At 41.9% G+C, this 22,630-nt stretch overlaps 1 protein-coding gene and 1 long non-coding RNA gene across 4 annotated transcripts in view; one reads left to right on the forward strand and one right to left on the reverse strand.

Annotated features, from left to right (window-relative positions):
- LOC129667557 (uncharacterized) overlaps positions 1 to 22,115 on the reverse strand; it is a 27,752-nt gene extending 5,637 nt beyond the window's left edge. The window contains exons 1-4 of one of the 3 annotated variants that reach the window (XR_008718757.1): positions 22,025 to 22,115; positions 18,537 to 18,568; positions 3,809 to 3,911; positions 3,295 to 3,389 (exon numbers count right to left, since the gene is read on the reverse strand). This is a non-coding gene — a long non-coding RNA (uncharacterized LOC129667557). Of the gene's footprint in view, positions 1 to 3,284; positions 3,390 to 3,808; positions 3,912 to 18,536; positions 18,569 to 22,024 lie in introns of all 3 variants that reach the window. The other 2 variants (XR_008718758.1, XR_008718759.1) reach the window with 2 other exon arrangements.
- The window catches only part of Ripk1 (receptor interacting serine/threonine kinase 1), a 34,351-nt gene continuing 33,477 nt past the window's right edge, over positions 21,757 to 22,630 (forward strand). Inside the window, exon 1 of the mRNA XM_055595244.1 lies at positions 21,757 to 22,070. The gene's annotated coding sequence lies outside the window, so the exon portion shown is untranslated. The remainder of the gene's footprint in view (positions 22,071 to 22,630) is intronic.

Raw genomic sequence — 22,630 nt, forward strand, 5'->3', positions numbered from 1 at the left:
TCAGACACCATTACCTGCAGAACCTTCTCCCCAGCCTTTAAGTACTTTTTACCAACCCGCAAGCTGCTTTTCGGAGCAGTCTTCAGATTCTCCTTCTGCTGTAGTTCTTTCTGTGGCTATGATAAAATACTCTGACCAAAAATCAACTTAGATGAATAAAGGTTTGTTTTAGCTTTCAACCCAGAACATGGGGATGGAGACATGGCTCAGCACATCAAGGCAGGAACCCAAGGTGGGAAGGCAGGCCTGCTACTTTCCATACATCCTTACCTCTGACCAAGAAATTGGTTTCATAGCCACAAAGTATAACAAGAATCATGGAAGAGGACACTTGCTAGTAGCTTACTTCATAGACTTATACTCAGTGAGCTTTATATTTTTCTTCCTTTTTCTTTTTATTTTTTGAGGCAGGGTCACACTATGTCACCCTGGCTGGCCTAGAGGATTTCTCTATTTAGCCTAGGCTGGCCTCAAACGCACAGATCTACCCTCCTGTGCCTCCTGAGTGCTATGATTAAAGGTGTGAGCCACCATGCCCAGATTTATACACAACAGTAGGCTAAGCCCTCCATCAGTTATCAATTAAGGCAAGCCCCCACATACATGGCACAGGCCAATTAGATCTAGACAGTTCCTCATCTGAGGCTCTCTTCCCAGAAGACTTTGGGCTGTGCCAAACTGACAGTTAAAGCTAACTGAGAGTCCTCTTAAGATATATCTAGACATTTTCCAAGCCTGTCTTGGACCTTCTTGGTCCTCTTTCTTAGAGCATTTTAATATCTGAAGTATCTTCTTCAAAATCTCTCCATCTTCTGTTTGTCCCCCAAGAATCTGTTTATGTATGGGTTCCTCAAGTGCCCTTTCAGAGGTAGCTTCTTAGGTGTCCATTCTGCACATGCTGGTTGTCCAAAGAATCCCTACTCTAGAAAGCCTGCTGAGGACTGGAGAGATGGCTCAGAGGTTAAGAGCACTGGTTGCTCTTTCAAAGGTGCTGAGTTCAGTTCCCAGCAACCACATGATGGCTTGGGACCATCTATAATGAGATCTGGTGCCCTCTTCTGATGTGCAGGTATACATGCAAGCAGAAAAGTGTATACATAATAAGTAAATAATTCTCTGGTGGATGGGGAGATGTCTAAGCAGCTAAGAGCACTGACTGCTCTTCCAGAGGACCTGGGTTCAATTCCCAGCACCCACACGGCAGCTCACAGCTGTCTATAAATCATGTTCCAGGGGATCCGACACCCTCACGTAGACATACATGCAGTCAAACACCAATGTACATAAAATTATATATATATATATATATATATTTTTTTTTTTTTAAGCCTGCTGTGTATGAGCTAAGATGTAACAGAAATACTGCATGTTTGTGTTGGCTCCAATAACATTCAATTAATCTTCCCATCATCTCAGCCTGGCCTCTTCACATGGTTCTTTATAAACTCATTCTGTGTTTGGATGAGAGTTTCTAGCCACCAGGCCTCCATCAAAGGTTTGACAGCAATAACTACCTGGCCCTACATTCCCCCAGCATGCAGAAGTTAATCCTGGGCTTCTGACAATAGGACTTTTTCAGTGGTCATTGCTCTGGTGTCTCTTCTATGACTGCAGATACAGGCCCAAGCTTATGGTAAGAAACTGCAGGTTTATGATGCCAAGGAAAAATAGGCAGTGCCAGGACAAATGTCCTAGATATGCATCTTTTTATCTGTCAAGACTCACGAATAGGTTTGACAATTCAAACCCCTCAGTTTGCTTAGCAAATTGTAGCCACAGTGAGCATGGAAGGTGGAGAGACAGCACCCCCCCCCCCTTAGAGCCTCATTCTGGAGTCCTTGTGAATTACTGGGCACTAGAGTACTAGGAAGTAGGAATTCTGCCCTGGTCCTCCAGCTCCCCATTTCCAGTACTGTAAGAGGACAGGAATTGTGAATGGAGGGAACCTTGCTCCCTTCCCAGGTTGCTCTGGCAGGGGTGTAGAGATCAAAGAACAACTTTCAGGAGTTGGGTTCTTGTTTTCCACCTTGCTATGGCATGGGTGCACCTGAACTCACATGTGTGTGTACACACACATCCATACATGCTAAATAAATAAATGAATAAATGAAACCCCAGTTCTGCCTCATATTGGCTAGTCCTGAAATTAATGTGTGTGTGTGTGTGTGTGTGTGTGTGTGTGTGTGTGTGTGTGTGTCAAAGCCAGAAACCCTAGTTTGACCTAAGTTGAGATCCCTTAAAAGATTAGGAATACTCCTTGGACAATAGACTAATGCAGTAGAACAGAGGATCCAGAAATAAGTCCATGAAACTACAGCCACCAGATCCTGGGCAAAGAAAATGAGAGAAATATTCAGCCTCTAGTATCTACATGTAGAAGAACGAAACTAGATCCTTGTCTGTCACCATGCAGCTTAAATTATACTAAAGACCTTAATGTATGACCTGAAACTTTTAAACTACTAAAGAAAAACACTTCAAGATCTAGGCATAGGGGCTGGAGAAATGGCTCAGGAGTTAGGAGCCAGGACTGCTTTTGAAGAGGACCCAAGTTTACTTCCTGGCAACTACCTAGGACAGCTTACAACTTACCTGTAACTTCTATTCCAGGAGATCCAACACCTTTGACCCCCACAGACACATGCACATATCTGGTGCTTGCATGCCCATGTGCACACACACCCCAATACACACACAGTTTTTGGTGTCTTTCTTTCTCTCTCTCTTTTTTTTTTTAATTAACTCTTAAAGGATCTAGACATTAGTGATGATTTTCTGAATAAGACTCCAATAGCTCTGGCAATAACAAAAACTGAATTCCAAATACCTGACCTGCCCTGTTGATCTGAGAAGGCCACTTGGCCCATGATGTGCCTGAAGCAACAAAAGAGCTCCCAACAGCAAAGCTTGTATGTGATTAGCTTGCTCCTAAATATTTGGGGCTGTGTATCTGATGCCCTCTTGTGGCAGTCTGAAGGAAGCCTTCGGTTTATCTACCATGGGGCAGAGGGCATACAGAAGGGCTTCCAGGCCCAGCATCCCGCAGGGTAACTCCTACTTCCTGAGGTTTCTGCACATTTAAGTGAAGGGTTTCCCTTTTGCAGCTGTATGTCCTGGCATCCAGCCTATCCTCTAGCTCTGAGAAAGCAGCCACAACTGGGCCCTTGTGATAATACTTATTAAGAGCTAGTTCTTATTACAGAAATGAAAACAAAACTGGAAATAATGTTGAGCTAGAAGTAACCAAAATCCATGCCCCATCCCAGAAAAATTTTAGTAGTTACCTGATATTACCTTCTAGGTGATGCTTTGAGGGCTGACTAACTGAATACTTTTGGATGGAGTCAAAGGCAAATCTCGTTGCACTGTGTTTCTTATGTCATGACAACCTAGACAATGATGAGACATGCTAAGTCCAGTATCTCACAGAATAAACAAAGTACAACTAAAGGGTAGGAAACACAGGTGGGAAAGGCATTAATCCAGGAGGAACATCTGTTTTACTTAGAGGATGAAATTGGTTTAGTAGTTCTAAGAACTGATATTCTGGTGAAATGAGGAGCATTGGGCTTTTCACAAGAAACTCCCTCCTCTAATTTTCCACCACAATTTGAACCTGCCACAGTAAGAAATCAGAAACTATAGGTACTGAATTACAAGGGAAAATGATATTCTATATATTTTGCCCTCACACTGAGAGAGGGTTCCTTTAAAAAAAAAAAAAAAAACTGGTATAAATGTTCTCCCAAGAACATTTAGAGTGCTGTTTACTTGTAGGGGGAGAAATTCCAGGCTAATCCTTGCTTACCTTTGTTACTTCCAGAGGGAGCTGCAGGTTCAGTATGGGACTCAGGCCAATCCAAGAATGCCATACTTCTGTGGTGTTCAGGAGATGACTTTGGCCTCTAAGGCTGCATCATAACGAAGAAAAGCAAAAGTAGCATGGTGAGCCCAGAGGCCACATGCTTTGGAAAAGAAAAGTTCACCACATGCCTCTTGCTGTTTTGAGCAATAATGTTCAACACACACAGAGTTAGCTACTGAAACATACAGAGTTGTCTAGAAATCCTGCAAATGTCAATTGCCAGTATATGGCCTGTCAGCTCCCCATCTACCTTAATATCTTCTCTAAAAGCAAGTAGAAATTTAAGCATCCTTCACTTGGGAAGTGTTTTGGAGGAACAGGAAGAAGAGACCCTAAATGACTTTCCAGTGCATGCCCACATGCTATGTGGAATAAGGATCTCTAGGGAGCCTGCCCACATATGAACCTGGGCCTAAACAAACCTAGCTTTGGACACTCTCTCTGTAGAGAAGCTTTAATACCACCTTTGTTCTGCCAGGTCAAAGGGGTTAGCAGACCTACCACACCCTTCATAGCCCCTGAAACCTTTTCTGAATGTTGCCTACCCATCTGCACTTCCCATGGTAGCCTATCGCTTTCCGTACTACTTTAGACCAGTGCCAGTCTTAGCAAACCTACTATTGGCTGAGCCATAATACACCAACAGATCTAAGCCCTCCCATGGGTGCTTTCCTCTTTGCTTAGACTTCTTTATGTCTATGGTCACTCTTCTATCATAGTTCATTTCACATTAAACACCTTCAGCTTGGCTGGCTATGGTGACACACGCCTTTAATTCCAGCACTCCAGAGACAGGCAGGTAGATCTCTGTGAGTTCAAAGACAGCCTGGTCTACATATGGAGTTTACATAACAGATACCCTCTACCCCCCACCAAAAAAAAAAAAAAAAAAAAAACCAAAGAAACAAAAAGACAAGACAATAAAATCATAGATCTTTACTTACTTAAAAAAAAAAATGACAGTACCAGGTGTGGTGGCACATGCCTATAATTCCAACACTCTTAGAGGCAGAAGCAGGTGGATCTCTGTGAGTTCAAGGCCAGCCTGGTCTACAAAGTGAGTCCAGGACAGCCAAGGCTACACAGAGAAACCCTGTCTCAAAAAACAAAGTGACGAATTTCACGTTTCACGTTTATTTCAATAGTTCAGCGAATATGTACATATATATATATTCATATTATATATACATATGCAGAGATTAAGACACAAAGAAAACACAGTAAAACACTAAAACTGGGAATATAGCTAAAGAGTGTGGAACAGTTCATTGTATTGCCTGGCTACTTTTCTGTAGCTTTGGTATATTAAACATAAGACACAGATTTCAATAATCACATAAAGTTAACTTACACTGTTTAGGTAGAAACACTGGCAATACAGTGGTAATTCAGGATGATGGAATTCTGGGAAGGATAAGCTTATGAGGGGGACCTCACAGGAGCTTCTGATACCACAAGTATCTCTACTCAAGTATAAGTTTGATTTTCCTTTCTAGTTATTAATTATATAGTCTACATTTTTTTCTAAATATATATTCCAAACTCGGAAAAGGTTAAAAAATGGAATGAAATATATAAATTTTATATGCTTTGTGAATTTCACATCATGTACCCTAATCCCACTCATCTCCCTGTCCTTTCATATCTGCCCTTCACCCTGTAACCTCTCCCCAAAAAAAAATAATATAGAATAAAAAACAACAAAAATCTCCTCGTGAGTGTGTAGTGTGTCACACAGTACACCCTTTTGTCCACATGTCTTGTGTGCGCAAGTGATGCGGTATGGGCAAGGAAGAGATGCTCCCCCTCACCCACAGCCTGGGGCAGGTGGGAGAGCTGGCCCTGGGGCCATGAGAACTAGACAGATGGCCCTGGTCCTCACTGGCTACAGTGCCCAGGAAAGTGGGCCCTGCAACTTGCCTGGGCAGCACAGTAGAGCTGGGCCTGGTGGCAAGGGGTGTTGGTGTGGGTGAGCTGGCTCTGTCCCTTTCCCACTGCATCACTGGGTGAGCTATCTGGGGCAGAGCAGGAGAGCTCACCCTGTTGGTGAGGAGACAGGAAAGCTGGTAGGCTGTCCAATTCAGCCATCACCTGGGCCCAGGTCCAGGGCTTTGAGTTAGCCCACCCCAATATCTACCCCATCTGCTGGAACTCATGAAAGGGCTGGTCCTGTAGATCCAAAGCTGCAGGTTCTCCATGACACAGGGCAACAACTGGATATCCAAGAGGAATCCCCCTGATGATCCATTATTGATAGTGTAGCAGAAGCCAAAGTCCTCAAACCACACCATGACTCATTGCCATGAACACTGCAAGTAAGGATGTGTGGACAGATTTTTTTAAGTGGAAAAAAAAAAGAACTTTAAATATGAGCTTAATTGAACACAGTCTACCACCTTTATTTTGAGATAGGATCTCTTTCTATGTAGTCCTGGCTATCCTGGAACTCACTACATAGGCCAAGCTGACCTTGAACTTAGAGATCTCCTGCCTCTATCTCTCAAGTATAAACTTAATAGAAAAAGTGAAATGATGGTGTGTATAATATATAACATGCTGTCATGAAAAATATCAAACTTAAGAAATATACTTAAGAGCTGGGCAGTGGCGGCACACAACTTTAATCCCTGCACTTGGGAGGCAGAGGCAGGCCTATGTTCGAGGCCAGCCTGGTCCACAGAACAAGCTCCAGGCCAGCCAAGGCTACACAGAAAAACCCTGTCTCAAAACAAACAAACAAACAAAAACACTTAAGAAGGAGGGCTATTATTCAATCAAGATTTGTATTTTTAATTTATTATTATTATTATTATTATTATTATTATTATTATTATTATTATTATTAATTTTGCAGAGTCTGTGTAGATCTGGCTGGCCTGGCTGGTATAACAGGCTACTCTCAAACTCATGTAGATATTCCTGCCTCTGCCTCCAAAGTGCTAGGATTAAAGGCATATACCAACAGACCTGGTTCTGGGATTCTTTGTTTTAAGCTTGCCTGTTACATTCTATTCCAAGGACACTAACAGACCTCATAATTTTAGGCGGACAGAGACCAAATGATTCCAGCAAAGCAGCAGCTAATGCTTATCACGTACTCCTGTGTTGGTCCCCTAGACCTCCCAAACCCTGGAAAAGCAAGCAAAAGCTTCCTCATAGAATATGCACATGAGGATGACTATGTTACATTACAGGAAGGAACACTAAACTTGGGAGTTTTCTGCTCTAAAAGAAAGCAGAAGTAAGCTGCCCCTTGTAGGATGGAGATGAGATGTTGACTCATTCCTTGAGGTCGCTCCTTGCAAACCTATTCTAATAAACAGTACAGGTAAAGCATTCAAGTTCTTCAGACATGCCCAATTTAACAGTTAATAGTTATCAACTTAACTGGATGATAACTTAACTTAAGAGACACATTCCTGGGCCTGCCTATGAGGGCATTTCTAGAACTTTAAGAAAAACCTACCCTATATGTGGACAATGCCATGCCAATGACTGGAGTCCCATACTAAATAAGAAAGGGAGGAGAAACTCTACAAGAGCTTCAGGGGTCAGTCATGGACTGAAGGAAATGGCATGTGTGTCCTGCTTGGTTTAAGTCTTGCTTTAGCCTGATTTTCCTTGATAACTGCCTATTCTTTTGGAATTTTGATAATGTTTATTTTGTGTCAATGTACATGAGAGTCTAACTTTTTAAAAAATTTTATAGGTGTTTAAAGTTAAGAGAACGTCTTGAGTTTCTTATGCAACAGGAGGTGCCAGGGAGACAAATACTTTCTTAGGCACTCTAATGAAAGGGCAAAGGGAACTTCAGTTCTATGCACTTGTCTAGGAACAGACTTGCAAAAGCCGGTTTGACCCTGTAGTCAGTGCTGAGGAGGAGTCAAGGTTGCAGCATCTGGGCACCTGACTCTTCCTCCTGGGCTGTGGTTATCAGAAATAAGGCACTTGTCCCTCCTGTCTTCAATGCTGTGCTCAGTCCCCAACTCTGGCAGACATTCCTTGCCCAACCACAGGCCATACCTGCCAGAACACCAGGTAGGCTGCCCGCCCTCTGACCTCCTCCATATACTTTCCCCACCACACACACAATCCTCATCCCCTCCTTGTCACCATATCCTAGCCCCCAACTCAGGCAGCCCCCAACACAGCCCCCAGCTGGGCAGTTGCCCAGCTCTAGAGGCAACACTGGCCACCAGAACTTCAGGAAGGCCACCCACCTGTAGACCTCCTCTACTCTCTTGGTGTCCCCCAACACTATCCCCAATCTCCCCTCTCCTCCTTGTAACCATTTAACAGCCTTCAACTAGGAAGAGACTTCTTGCTGGCCTCCAGGACTCCAGCCCCCAACTTAGAGGCCAGAAGACCAGGGAGGGAAAAAAACAAAACAAGAAACAAAACACTCATCCAAAAAAGACAAAACCAGATATTGGCACTAGACCTATAAACGCCCCAAACGTACATGCTTCGACAACAGCATAAGAACATGATCAACAACAACCAGGGCAATGTGTCACCACCAGAACCCAGCTATCTTACTACAGCAGGCCATGAATATTCCAACACAGCTGAAGCACAAGAAAAAGACCTTAAAGGAAATTTATGAAAATGATAGAGATCATTAAAGAAGAAGTGAATAAATCCCTTAGAGAAATCGAGGAAAAGACAAACAAAAAAAAAAAATTGAAGAAACTGAGTAAATCCCTTAGAGAAAGCTAAAGGGGTAGGGAGAACAAAAACAACAGATGAAGTAAACAAAACTGTTCAGGCCCTGAGAATGGAAAACAAAAGTATTAAAGAAAACACAAATTGAGGAAATTCTGGAAATGGGAAGTCCAGGTAAGTGAGCAGAATCTACAGACACAAGCATCAACAACAGAATACTAGAGACACAGAGAGAATCTCAGGCATTGAAGATATGATAAAAGAAATGGATATATCAGTCAAAAATGTTAAATATAAAAAATTTCTGACACAAACATTCTGGGACACTATCAAAAGAGCAAACCAAAGAACAGAAATAGAAAAAGGAGAAGAGTCCCAGCTCAATGGTCGAGAAACCATTTTCAACAAAATCACAGAAGAAATTCTTCCTAAGCTAAAGAAAGAGGTGCTTATAAAGGTACAAGAGGCAAACACCAACTAGATTGGCCCAGAAAAGTCCCTTTACCACATAATAATCAAAATACTAAACATACAGAACAATGTGAAGGTAGAGCTACTAGAATTACACCCAACTCATCAGTGGAGACTCTAAAAGCCAGAAGGGCCTGAACAGATGTCATGCAGACTCTAAGACCACAGATCCCAGCCCAGACTACTATACCCAGAAAAACTTTCAATTGCCACAGAGAGAGAAAGCAAGATATTCCATGATAAAAATCAAATTTAAACAATATTTATTATAAATCCAGCCCAACAGAAGATACTAGAAAGAAAACTAAAGCCCAAAAAGGTTAACTATGCCCATGAAAACACAGAAAATAAGTAACCTCACACCAACAAAACTAAAAGGAAGCACATACCATCACCACCACCACCAACAACAAAATAACAGGAATTAATAATCACTGGTCATTGATATCTCTATCAATGTACTCCATTCCCCAATAAAGACATAGACTAACAGATGGATGCAAAAACAGGATCCATCCTTATGTTGCATACAAGAAACATACCTCAATATCAAAGATAGATATCACCTCAGAGCAAACAGTTGAAAAAGATCTTCCAAGCAAATGGACCCAGGAAGCAAGCTTGTGTAGCCATTCTAATATCAAACAAAACAGACTTCAAACTAAAATCAATCAAAAGAGATGGGGAAGGACTCTTCATACTAATCAAAAGAAAAACCCCCAGAGATGATGTTTCAATTCTTAACATCTATGCCCCAAACACAAGGAAATCCACATTTGTAAAAGAAGAATTTCTAAAGCTTAAGTCACACATTGACCCTTATATATAGATAGTGGAAGACTTCAAAAACCCACTCTCATCACCATTCAGTTCATCCTGACAAAACCAAAACAGAGAATAATGGGAGTTAATAGACATTATAAACCAAATGGACCTAACAGATATCTACACAACATTTCATCCAAACACAAAACAATATACATTCTTCTCAGCACCTCACAGAGCTTTCTCCAAAATAAACCACAAACTAGGTCACAAAACAAGCCTCAAGAGAAAAAAAAAATTGAAATGACTCCCTGCTTTTTATCAGGTTATCATAGATTAAGCCTGATTTCAAGAACAACAACAGAAACAAGAGAAAGCCCACAAACTCATGGAAACTGAATAACTCTCTACTGAATGACTACTGAGTTAAGGCAGAAATAAAGAAACAGAAGATTTCCTGGAATTCAATGAAAACGAACACACAACATACCCAAACTTATGGGACACAATGAAAGTGGTGCTAAAAGGAAAGTTCATAGCATGAGTGCCCACATAAAGAAATTGGAGAGATCTCATACTAGCAACTTAACAACACACCTGAAAGCTCTCGAACAAAAAGAAGCAAGCACACCCAAGAGAAGTAGAATGCAGGAAATAAACAAAGGGCTGAAATCAGTAAAATAGAAATAAGAATACAAAGATCAATAAAAAAGTTGGTTCTTTTAGAAAATCAAGATAGACAAAACTTGTTCCAACCTAATTAAATTACAAAGAAAGAATATTCAAATTAACAAAATCACAAATGAAAGGAAGGACAAAATAACAGATATTGAAGAAATCCAAAGAATCATTAGGTCATACTTTAAAAACAAAATTCAAAAACTTAAAAGAAATAGATAATTTTCTCAATAGCTACCTCTCACCAAAGTTAAATCAAGTTCAGATAAACAACTTAAATAGACATATAACCCATCAAAAGAGTCATTAAAAGTCTCCCAATCAAAAAGAGCCTAGGGCCAAACAGTTTTCATGCAGAATTCTACCAAACTTTCAAAGAAGAGTTAACACTAATACTTCTCAAATTATTCCACAACATAGACACAGAAGGAACATCGCTGAATTCATTTTATGAGGCTACAATCTCCCTGATATGCAACCCCTGCAAAGATTCAAGAAAGAATTACAATCCAATATCCCTTATGAACATAGATGTAAAAATACTCAGCAAAATACTTGCAAACTGAATCTAAGAACACATATAAAAGACCATCCACTACGATCAAGTAGGGTTGGTGATGCAGGGATGGTTCAACACACAAAAATCAGCCAGAGTAACCCACCATATATATAAACTGAAAGAAAAAACATCAACAACACACATGATCATGTCACTGGAGGCTGAAAAGGCCTTTGACAAAATACAATCCGTCTTCAGGATAAAAGTCTTGGAGAGATTACAGATGCTGGGACATACTTCAACATAATAAAGGCAATTTACAGCAAGGTATAGCCAACAAATTAAATGGACAGAAACTCAAGCAACTCCACTATAATCAGGAACAAGACAATGCTGTCCATTCTCTCCGTATCTATTCAATATAGTACTTGAAGTTTTAGCTAGAGCAATAAGACAACTGAAGAAGAGTAAGGGGATAAAAATAGGACAGGACAAAGTTAAGAGTAGCATTATTTGCAAATGATATGATGCATAAGTGACCCCCCAAATTCTACCTAGGGACTCCTATAGCTGATAAACACTGTGTTGCTTTGAGTAGGTATGGCCCCTATAGGTTTATGTGTTTAAAGGCTTGGTCCATAGGGAGTGGTACTACTAGGAAGTGTGGAGCAGGTGTGGCCCTGCTGGAGGAAATGCACCACTGCAGAGGCATGCTTTGAGGTCTCCTATGCTTAAGCTACACTCAGTGTGGCACAGCCTCCTTCTGCTCCTGTGGATCAAGATAAAGAACTCTTGGCTCCTCCAGAACCATGTCTGCTTGCATGCTGCCATATTTCCCACCATAACAATAATGGTCACAGTTTCTCTTCACAGCAATAAAACCCAAGCTAAAACAAACACCTTCAGTGAGGTAGCCATGAGAGGAAACCCATGCCCAACAGTGTGTGAATGACCAGGAACAAGAAGCTGGATGGCCCAGAGACCTATGGTAGAACCAAACATGACTGGTTTAACGCCCCCCCCCCCAAGTCAATGAAATGATTCCTAATGATATTCTGCTAAACTCATAGATTGGTGCCTAGCCCAGCTGTCATCAGAGAAACTTCCCAGCAGCTGATGGGAGCAGATGCTGAAACCCACAGCCAAACATAAGGTGGAACTCAGGAAAACCCACAGAAGAGAGGGAGGAAAGATTGTAGTAGCCAGAGTGGTTGAGGACAATATGAAAACACCACCCACAGAATCAACTAAGCATGGCCCATAGGGGCTCACAGAGACTTAAGTGGCAATCATGAAGCCTGCATGGGTCTGCACTAGGTCTTCTGCATTCATGTTATGGTTGTTTACTTGGGGGGGGGGATTGTGGGACTAACAATGGGAGTGGGGTATCCCTGACTCTTTCACCTGTTCCTGGGACCCTTTACCTCCTACTGGGTTACCTTGTCCAGCCTTGAAATGTGAGTTTTTGCCTAGACTTAATGCATCTTGGTATGCCAACTTCAGTTGATATCCCTTGGAGACCTGCTCTTTTCTGAAGGGAAATGGAGGAGCAGTGGATCTAAAGGAGAAGGGGAGCTGTGTGTGTGTGTAGGAGACTGGTAGGAGTATGGGAAAGGGAAGCTGTGGTTGGGGTGTATTATATAAGAAAATAAATTTGAAAATGTTCATTTTGATGAGGAAAAAAGTTTTATATTGATGTTGCTGAGTTAGCATGTAGTTTCACTTTTTATCCTTGTCTAATTTTCATATGAAGAGCAGTATCAAAGAGTAAATTGGAAAGTCTAGTCTTCTTTTCTATATATAACCCTGAACTAGATAGATTAAGAATTAACTCATGCCAGGCTGTGGTAGCATACACCTTTAATCCCAGTTCTTGGGAGGCAGAGACGAGCAGATCTCTGAGTTCATGGTCAGCCTGGTCTATATAGTGAGTTCCAAGACAGCCAAGATTATACAGAGAAACCCCGTCTTCAAAAACCAAAATAATAATACTAATAAAATAATTTGTTCTTTGAATTTTTTTTCAATTACTAGTTGTAGTTGGAATAAAACTGGCCCCATATGTCCACAGGGAGTGGCACTATTAGGATGCGTGGACTTCTTGAACTGGATGTGGCATTGTTGGAGGAAGTATGTCACTGGGGGTGGCTTTGAGGTTTCAGAAGCTCAAGCCAGGCTCAGTGTCACTCTCTCTTCCTAGTACCTGAAATCCAGATGCAGAACTCTCAGCTACCTCTCCAGCACCATGTCTACCTGTGTGTTGCTATATCATGACAATGACAGGCTAAATCTCTGATCTATAAGTCAGCCTCAATTAAATGTTTCCATATAAGAGTTTCTCTGGTCATGGTGTCTTTTCACAGCAATAGAAACCCTAGTTAAGACACCAGTAAAAGTATCTCAATATGAAGTTTTGCTTGGTTTTACAGAAATCCCGTAGTCATAACAAGTGTCACAATAACTGAAACCCTGAAGACATAAAACTTCAATTGATAGGAGTTTGAATCAAATCTTCCCTGCTTTCTGCTTTGCTCTCTCTTTCTATATCTTGACTCTAGACAGGGTGCACTTGTGGAAGCAAGTGGGAGTAGGACGCAAAAGCCCTAGCTTTCTGCATGCAGACTGAAAACAGAAGTCCACTAGAAGCAGAAAGTACTGGGTAGACAATAAGGAGGAAGAAAAATAAACAGAGGAAGGCAGCACTATGAAGTTTATATAGATACAAAGGTGTGTTTGGGCCACTGAACACATGGAACAAAGATCAGATGCATGTGTACATAATGTAACTTGTGGCATAATCCTCACCATCTTAGTATCCAGACCGAACAAAACTAACAGCATTCCTCAGAGATATTGACTAGCACCCAGCCTTACATAACATAATGCTCAAAACATTCATAATGCAATCCAAAATTACTTGGCATTCAAAGTGCCAGTAAGTTTCAACTTGCATGGGAAGAAAAATAATTAAAGATGCTAACTGAGATATTAGGTAGGCATTACTCATCTCTGAACAGTAATGTTTTGGGTCTTGATATTTATACAGAAGAGTATATTCATATGGCAGACTTTAAAACAAAAACTTTACAATACATTCACTGTAGCAGTTAGAAAAGTGCTATTATACAATATCCTTGTCCTTGCAAGATACAATTTAGGCAGTGGCTTACAAAAATGAAGGTGCATGAAGCATTAGAGAAAGACAACACAAGCATGGCAAAATGTTCACAATTGTAAGCTAAGGGAAGAGTATTCACTGTACTATTTCTACAACTGATATTCAAGTTCAAACATTTTCAAACGTATTGATTCCATTTATACATTTAACATGGATGATTCACAGAAGCATTCTGCTAAGTCAAAGAAGCCAGATACAAAGGACAGCGCATTGTATATGTATTTATATTTTACTTCTTGGGCATTATGGAAAAGGCTAATTACACTAACAGAAAGATTTATGGATTGGGGTGAAAAGAGAGACCATAAAATTGTGGAGAACCCCTACAGCTGCTAAACACCTTCAGCAAAGTGGCTGGATACAAAATTAACCCGAAAAAATCAGTAGCCCTCCTATATACAGAGGACAAATGGGCTGAGAAAGAAATTAGGGAAACAACACCCTTCACAGTAACCACAAAGGAATAAAGTACCTTGGTGTAACTCTAACCAAGCAAGTCAAAGACTTATATGAAAAAACTTCCAGTCTCTGAAGAAAGAAATAGAAGATATCAGAAGATGGAAAGATCTCCCATACTCATGGCTTGGCAGGATTAACATAGTAAAAATGGCCATCTTACCAAAAGCAATCTATTGATTCATTGCAATTCCCATCAAAGTACCAACACAATTCTGTACAGACCTTGAAAGAAAAATTCTCAACTTTACATGCAATAACAAGAATCCCAGAATCGCTAAAACAATCCTCTACAATAAAAGATCTTCTGGAGGTATCTCCATCCCTGATCTCAAGCTGTACTCTAAAGCAACAGTAATAAAAAAAAAAAAAAAACTGCATGGTAATGGCATAGAAACAGGCTGGTGGATCAATGGACTAGAATAGAAGACCCAGAAATAAACCCATATACTTATGGAAATATGATTTTTGACAAAGATGCCAAAACCATACAATGGAAAAAAGATAGCATCTTCAACAAATGGTGCTGGTCTAACTGGTATGTACATGTAGAAAAATCCAAATAGATCCATACTTATCACCCTGCACAAAACTAAAGTCCAAGTGGATCAAAGATCTCAACATAAAACAGACACACTAAACTAGTTATGAGAAAAAGTAGGGAAGAGCCTTGAACTCACTGGCACAGGAGAGAACTTCCCAAACAGAACACCAACAGCACAGGCTCTAAGATCAACAATCGATTAATGGGACCTCATGAAACTGAAAACTTTCTGTAACGCAAAGGACACTGTCGCCAGAACAAATGACAGCATACGGATTGGGAAAGGATCTTCACCAACCCTATATCTGACAGAGGGCTAATATAGAGAATATATAAAGAACTCAAAAAGTTAAACAGCAACAAATCAAGTAATCCAATTAAAAAATTGTGTGCAGAGCTAAACAGAGAATTCTCAATAGAGGAATATCGAATGGCAAACACTTAAAGAAATGCTCAATGTCCTTATTCATCAGGGAAATGCAAAACAAAACGACCCTGAGATTTCACCTTATACCCATAGCTGAGATAAAAAATCTCAAGTGACAACACATGCTGGAGAGGCTGTGGAGAAAGGGAACCCTCCTCCATTGCTGGTGGGAATGTAAACTTGTATAACCACTATGGAAATCAATTTAGCACTTTCTCAAACAATTAGGAATAGTGCCACCTCAAGATCCACCTGTACTACTCCTAGGCATATATCCTAAAGATGCTCAAGTATACAAGGACATTTGCTCAACCATGTTCATAGCAGCTTTATTCATAATAGGCAGAATCTGGAAACAACCCAAATGTCCCTCAGTTGAGGAATGGATGCAGAAATTGTGGTACATTTACACAATGGAATACTACTCAGCAATTAAAAACAAGGAAATCATGAAATTTGCAGGCAAATGGTGGGAACTAGAAAAGATCATTCTGAGTGAGCTATCCCAGAAGCAGAAAGACACACATGGTATATATTCACTTATAAGTGGGTATTAGATAATAATATAGGATAATCATACTAAAATCTGTACACCTAAAGCTAAGCAAGAAGGAGGTAAGATGCTCAATCTTCATTCAGAAAGGCAAATAGAATAGACATCAGAAGAAGGTGAAAATAAGGGACAAGATAGGAGCCTACCACAGAGGGCTTCTGAAAGACTCTACCCAGCAGGGTATTAAAGCAGATGCTGAGACTCATAGCCAAACTTTGGGCAGAGTGCAGAGAATCATATGAAAGAAGGGGGAGAAAGAAAGACCTGGAAGGGTCTGGAGCTCCACAAGGAGAGGAACAGAACCAATAAATTTGGGCCTAGGGGTCTTTTCTAAGACTGACACTTCAACCAAGGACCATTCATGGAGATAAGCCTGCACAGAGGTAGCCGGTGGCAGCTCAGTCTCCAAATGGGCTCATAAGGGGTGCAGGGGCTGTCTCTGACATGAACTCAGTGGCTGGTTCTTTGATCACCTCCACCTGATGGGGGAGCAGCCTGACCAGGCCACAAAGGAAGACTATGAAAGACAGCCCTGATAGGCTAGGGTCAGATGGAAGGGGAGGGGGTCCTCCACTATCAGTGGACTGGGGAAAGGGTATGGGAGAGGAAGGAGGGAAGGAGGGAGGGCGGGACTGGGAGGGGATGAAGGTGGGGCTAAGCTGGGATACAAAGCGATTAAATTGTAATAAATAAAAAAATTATATTTAAAAAAGAAAAAAATTGTGGAGAACTTCCTAAGGCTGCCAGAGGGCTTCTGAATCATGATTATAGTGGCAGGTAATCTACTACATCTATTTATCAAAATGAAGGACATTAAACACTTAAAATTGTATATGTATTATGTAATGCATGCTTTGTAGTGGACTGAACTATGTTCTACCAAAAAGATATCCATACATTCTAACCTTTAATACCTGAGAAACTACATCTGGAAAGAGGATCTTTACAAGGGTAATTAAGGATCTTGGGAGACTATCCTGTACTTATGGTGACCCTAAATTCAATGACTGATGTCATTCTACAAGGATATAGAAGATTTGAGGAAGAGGGGAGATCCAGAAGAAAAGCCATTTGAGGAAGAACCAAGTGAAATCAAATGATAAAGCTAAAAGGCAAGGAACATCAAGGATTGCCCAAGGTCAGCATTAACTGAGAGAAATCAAAAACTCTGAAAGGAACTAACCATGTGACACCCTGAGTTCAAACTTTCAGCCTCTATAACTGTGAGACAATGAAATTCTGTTGCTTAACACAAAACAACAACAAAAACCCAAAACAAACAAACAAAACATTTTTTAATGGTGAATCACAAAATCCATCAAGCAAATGAAGAAAAAAATAAAAAGGAAAGTCTCAGTAAAGGAATGGAGGCTATAAAAACACAATGATCACAATACAACTGACAATCCATACTCAGATATATCACGAGAAAGCTATTAAAACCTAAAGACATGGCTGGAAATATGGCTCCGGAGTTAAACGCACTTGATGCTATTGCAGAGGACTAGGATTTGGTTCTCTGAACCCACATAGCAGCTCACAACTATCTGTAGCTACAGTTCCAGTAGATCCAATACCCTTTTCTGGACTCCATGAACACTGCATACATGCAGACAAACACTCATACACATAAAATAAATCTTTTTTTTTAAAGCTTATAAACAAAAGACTAACACTTGAAAGTATCTTCCACCAGTCCCAAAAGGGAGGGTAATTCAGGTGACTAGAATTAGCATCAGAAATCACTCATTTCAGTAATAGGTAGAGCGAGAGGCAGAAAAACAGTAAGGACATAAAATTATTGAAAAATATGAGCTAGCTGGTTCCAATTGACACTTATGGAACGCTCTACTCAACAAAACAAAATGTATATGGTTTCAAAGAACACATGGAACATTCATCCTAAGTTACAGCCATGTAGAATTAGAATTGCACAAAAAATGCTCTACTTTAACACAAAACTAAACTAGAAACCAATGAAAATATAGCGGAAGTCTGGAATGGTGGTGCACACCTTTAATCTAGAACCCAGGAGGCAGAGGCAAGCAGATCTCTGATTTCAAAGTCCGCCTGGCCCACACGTCGAGTTCCAGGTCAGCAAGTCTACATGCCAAGACCCAGTCTCAAAAGGAAAAAAAAAATGCTACACACTGGGAAAATAAACAACAGTATTGCCAATGATTTGTGGATCAAAAGAAGAGTTGGCATTATTTTAACTTAGGAGAAATAAAATATGTGAAAATATCTGGGATGTAGGTGAAGGAGGACTAAGGGAAAGTATAGCATTAAAATGTGTTCACTAGAAAAGGAAGTCTTAAAGCAATAAACTATAAATTCAATGCTACCCAGGGAAAGGAAATGGCCACCACAAACAGATGGAAATAATAAAGATAGCAGAAGTCAATGAACCTGAAAATAGAAAATAAAAACCTTACTTTTTTAATAGGTCAGCATCTTTGATAAATCCCTAGAAAGACAAAGCAAAAAAGGAGAAAATAAGTACCTCCTTATTCATGGGGTATATACCTCAAGTAGCCTAGTGAATGCTTGAAACCTCAAGTAGTACAGAACTTTTTCCGACTCTCTCAAGTTAACTTGTAATTTAAGTTAGACTTATTAAGATGTTAACAGTAACAAAACCTACCAATACTCTGCAAAGCCACATTATCAACCTTTCAGTAATTTCACAGTCCAGTTTCCCTAAAAACATCTACTTCCATCTTTCTTTTTTTTTTTATGTGTATATTATACAAATGCTCGTATATCAAAAGCCACCATGCAGGGGAAGGGGGAGAGCAAAGGAGAGGGAGAAACTGCAGAAAGAAAAGAGTAAGCAAGAGAAGAGAGAACTACTCCCATCTTTCTATCTTCCTTTCCATCTTTTTGGTTCTGCCTTTCTGGACCAATACATGCCATGACAGGTATCCATGGACCTGTAATCGGATGAAATAGTTTCAGCTGTTAAAAATAATCTCCTATGCTTTACTTATATGTCCTTCTTTCCTGAAAACTCATGGCAACCACTGGCTTTTGTAGAATCCTCATAGCTTCCCGCCCACTGAGGATGTCACATTTGAAATCATACATTGTATAGTTTTTAAAGATTGACTTCTTTTACTTAGAAATATGCAAAAAACCCACATCAAATTCTTTTTTTAATTCTGTAATTCATTTTAGTGTCAAGTAGTATTCCATTGCGTAGATTTACTAGAGCTATTGAAAAGTAACTCATTTGCTTTTAAGTTTTGGCAATTAATAAAAGTTGCTGCAAAAACACGGAAACAAGAATGGGAGAGACAGCTCAGTGTTTGTTCCTGAAGAGAACCTGGGTTTCAATCTCAGCACTCACATTATGACTCACAACCATCCATAACTCCACTTCCAGGAGTTCTGATGCCCTTTTCTGACCTCCATGAGCACCAGGCATGCCAGTGGTGCACAAACATGCAATCAAAACACTCATACATATAAACCTTTAGAAATTTAAGATACAGGGGCTGGAGATACGAGTCAGCTGTTAAAAGTACATACTACTCTTACAGAGGACCGCTGGGTTTGGCTCCCAGACCCACATTAGACAGCTCATCTGTAACTCCAGCTCCAAGAGACCTGATGCTTTTCTGTGGCCTCCAGGAGAATCTGCACTCAATTAGATACACTCAAAAAACAAAAATAACAAATCTTAAAGACAAACAAAACCAAACACCTAACCTGGGTACAGGGACCTGGAGAAGACAGCTCATGGGTCCTTCAGCAAAGTGCTTGCCATGCAAACATATGGACCTGAATTCAGTCCCCATAACCTGTGTAAAAATCCTGGCCATGGTGACACTCCTGATGCCAGTGCCAGAGGCAAAGATAGGCAGGACCTTGAGGCTCACTGGCTAGCCAGCTTAGCCTACTCCACATGCTAAAGGTTAATGTGAGACCTGGTCTGGAAAACAAAAGGGTGCATAGTGAAAGGAAGATTCTGTGGGTGGATTTGGCCTCCACATATGTACAGGTTTGCACACACACATCCAACATCGCCCCCTCCAAAAAAAACCACACTCAACTTACATACCTGTTTAAAGCTGCTAAATCACATAGTAACCAGAACATTTTGCATTCTTTGCAAGAGTGAGTTTTGGTTATTGTACATTTTCAGCAGCATTTGTGAATGTTTGGGATTTTGGCCATTTATGTGTAGTTTACGTCAAAGCAGAGTTTCCCCTAACGCCATATGACATTGAGCATCTTTTTTAAAGCTTATCTGCATCATGAGTGTGTTAGTTAGGGCTTCTACTGCTGCACCAAAACACCATGACCAAAAAGCCAGTTGGGGAGAAAAGGGTTTATTCAGCTTCTACTTCCAGATCACAACCCATCACTGCAGAAAGACAGGACAGGATCTCAAGCAGGGCTGGAACATGGAGGCAGGAGCTGATGCAGAAGCCATGGAGGGGTGCTGCTTACTGACTTGCTCCCCATGGTTTGCTCAGCCTGCTTTTTCATAGAACCCAGGAACACCAGTCCTGGGATGGAACCACCCACCACAGGCTGGGCCCTCCCACATCGAATCACTAATTGAGACAGTGTCCTACAGCTGGATCTCATGGAGGCATTTCCTCAACTGAGGCCCATTCCTCTTTGATGACTCCAGCTTGTGTCAAGTTGACACACAAAACCAGCCAGTACAGTGAGGTATCTGTTAAAGGGCTATGAATTTTCTTAAAGTGGTGGTTGTGTGTATGCTTTAATTAAATTCTTTTGTCGTGTCTTTTGTGATTCTATTGACATAGTTATGAACTGACAATAAGTGATCATTGTATTATCGTGCACCTTGCTTCCTTTTTTAAAAAAATTGTTTACACAGTGTTCTGCCTGCACGCCTGAAGAGGGCACCAGATCTCACTACAAATGGTTACTATCCGTGTGGTTGTTGGGAATTGAACTCAGGACCTTTAGAACAGCCAGTGTTCTTAACTTCTGAGCCATCTCTTCAGCCCAGCAAGTTATTTCTTCTACTTTATTATTATATTATTATTATTATTATTATTATTATTATTATTATTATTGAAATGATGGTTTATTGGAGCGGCGCGGGAGGGGAAGAGAGGAAAAGTGCACGCAGAAAGGGGGGAAGAGGAGAGACACAGAAAGAAAGGACAGAGCAGATCAGGAGAGATAGAGAGTGGGGAGAAGCAGGGTAACGAAGGGAGAGAGGAGCAAGGGCAAAGTGCAGAGGGCAACAAGTTGCTTCTTAATGACACCTGTAGCAACACTATTTTTCGCTTGAGATGTCACAATTACTATTTTAGATGGCTACAAATTAACCACATTTCTTCCTCCACAGCCTGCGTGGCAGATGAACGATCATTTGCCTGTCACCGCTGGGCCCACAAAGTCCTCAATCACCCCTGTCACACACAGTGTTTTCCAACCGGCCAAGCCGCCTCCGCCCTGACAGAGCAGCTCTGATTCTTGGAACTAGCTAGAGAGCAAGGCCAGAATGCCATTTTTTTTTTCGCGGGCAGGCCTCCGGGATCCAGGGCGCTACCCTGCCCCGTTCAGGGCAGCTCCGTGCCCAGCTAGAAGGCTGGCGCTCGCCGGTACACACCGCCCCAGGGCGTGAGCAGAGGCGGAGACAGGGGCGGACGCAGCCCGGCGCCGCCCAAGCGGAGCTCGGTAGAGGCGGACGAGCGGCCCCAGGAGCGGCCTCGGGAGCGCGGGTGTCGGTGCCGCTCAGCCCCCCCCCCCGGGTGTCGAGGGGCCGCGCGGGCCCTCCGAGGAGCGCGGTGCACGCGGCGGGAGGCAGGAGGCCGCGGCGAGCCTGGGCGCCTCTCCGGCACCCGGCTGGGTGGCGTCCTCCTCGGGGTCCTGGAGACGGCCCGGCAGCCGCGGCGAGGGCTGCTCCTGACGCTCCTCGCCCGTCCGTCCTCACCTGGGCTACGGGGCTACGTGGCCGCGGAAACGAAAGCGACTCCGAGGTAAGTCAGAGCCGGGGCCGAGGCCGGGGCCGCCGCTAGTTTTCCCAGCAGCTGGCTTCCCGGAAGGGGCGGGGGCCGAGCGATTCCAGCGCGTGGACCGGAGGGCGGAGCTCGTTTCCGGAAGCCGGGTGGTGGGCGGGGCCGCAAGCGTACCCGGAAGTCGAGAAGCGCGGGAGTTGCTGTCACCTAGCGGGAAGTAGGACCCTTGAGGTGGTTTTAGCTTAGGTCGCGACAGAAAGTGGATCTCTGTGCGGCGGCCACTTGGGCTGTGGCCGTGGTTGTGCTGTGACTGTAGAACAGGTGTTCCTCTTACTGTTCTTTCCGTAGGCATGATGGGTTATCGAAGCGCCAGTACCCTAACAAGGTTACGTAGGTGTAACCTACAAACCCTCTGAAAGGATCAATTACTGTTGTACTTGTGGCAGCAGAGGGTTGCAGAGCAATCGGTAGTTTTCATCATTATCTTCGAGGTGAGCTGACAAATGAGGAGACCTCAGCTAGAGACCCCTGTCAAGCATCCAAGGCTTCTCTGGTCCTCGGTGGCATTTGCTTTTATGGAT

This window comes from Psammomys obesus, unplaced genomic scaffold (assembly GCF_907164565.1).
Source record: "Psammomys obesus unplaced genomic scaffold, mPsaObe1.curated_primary_1811, whole genome shotgun sequence".
Lineage (NCBI taxonomy): Eukaryota > Metazoa > Chordata > Mammalia > Rodentia > Muridae > Psammomys > Psammomys obesus.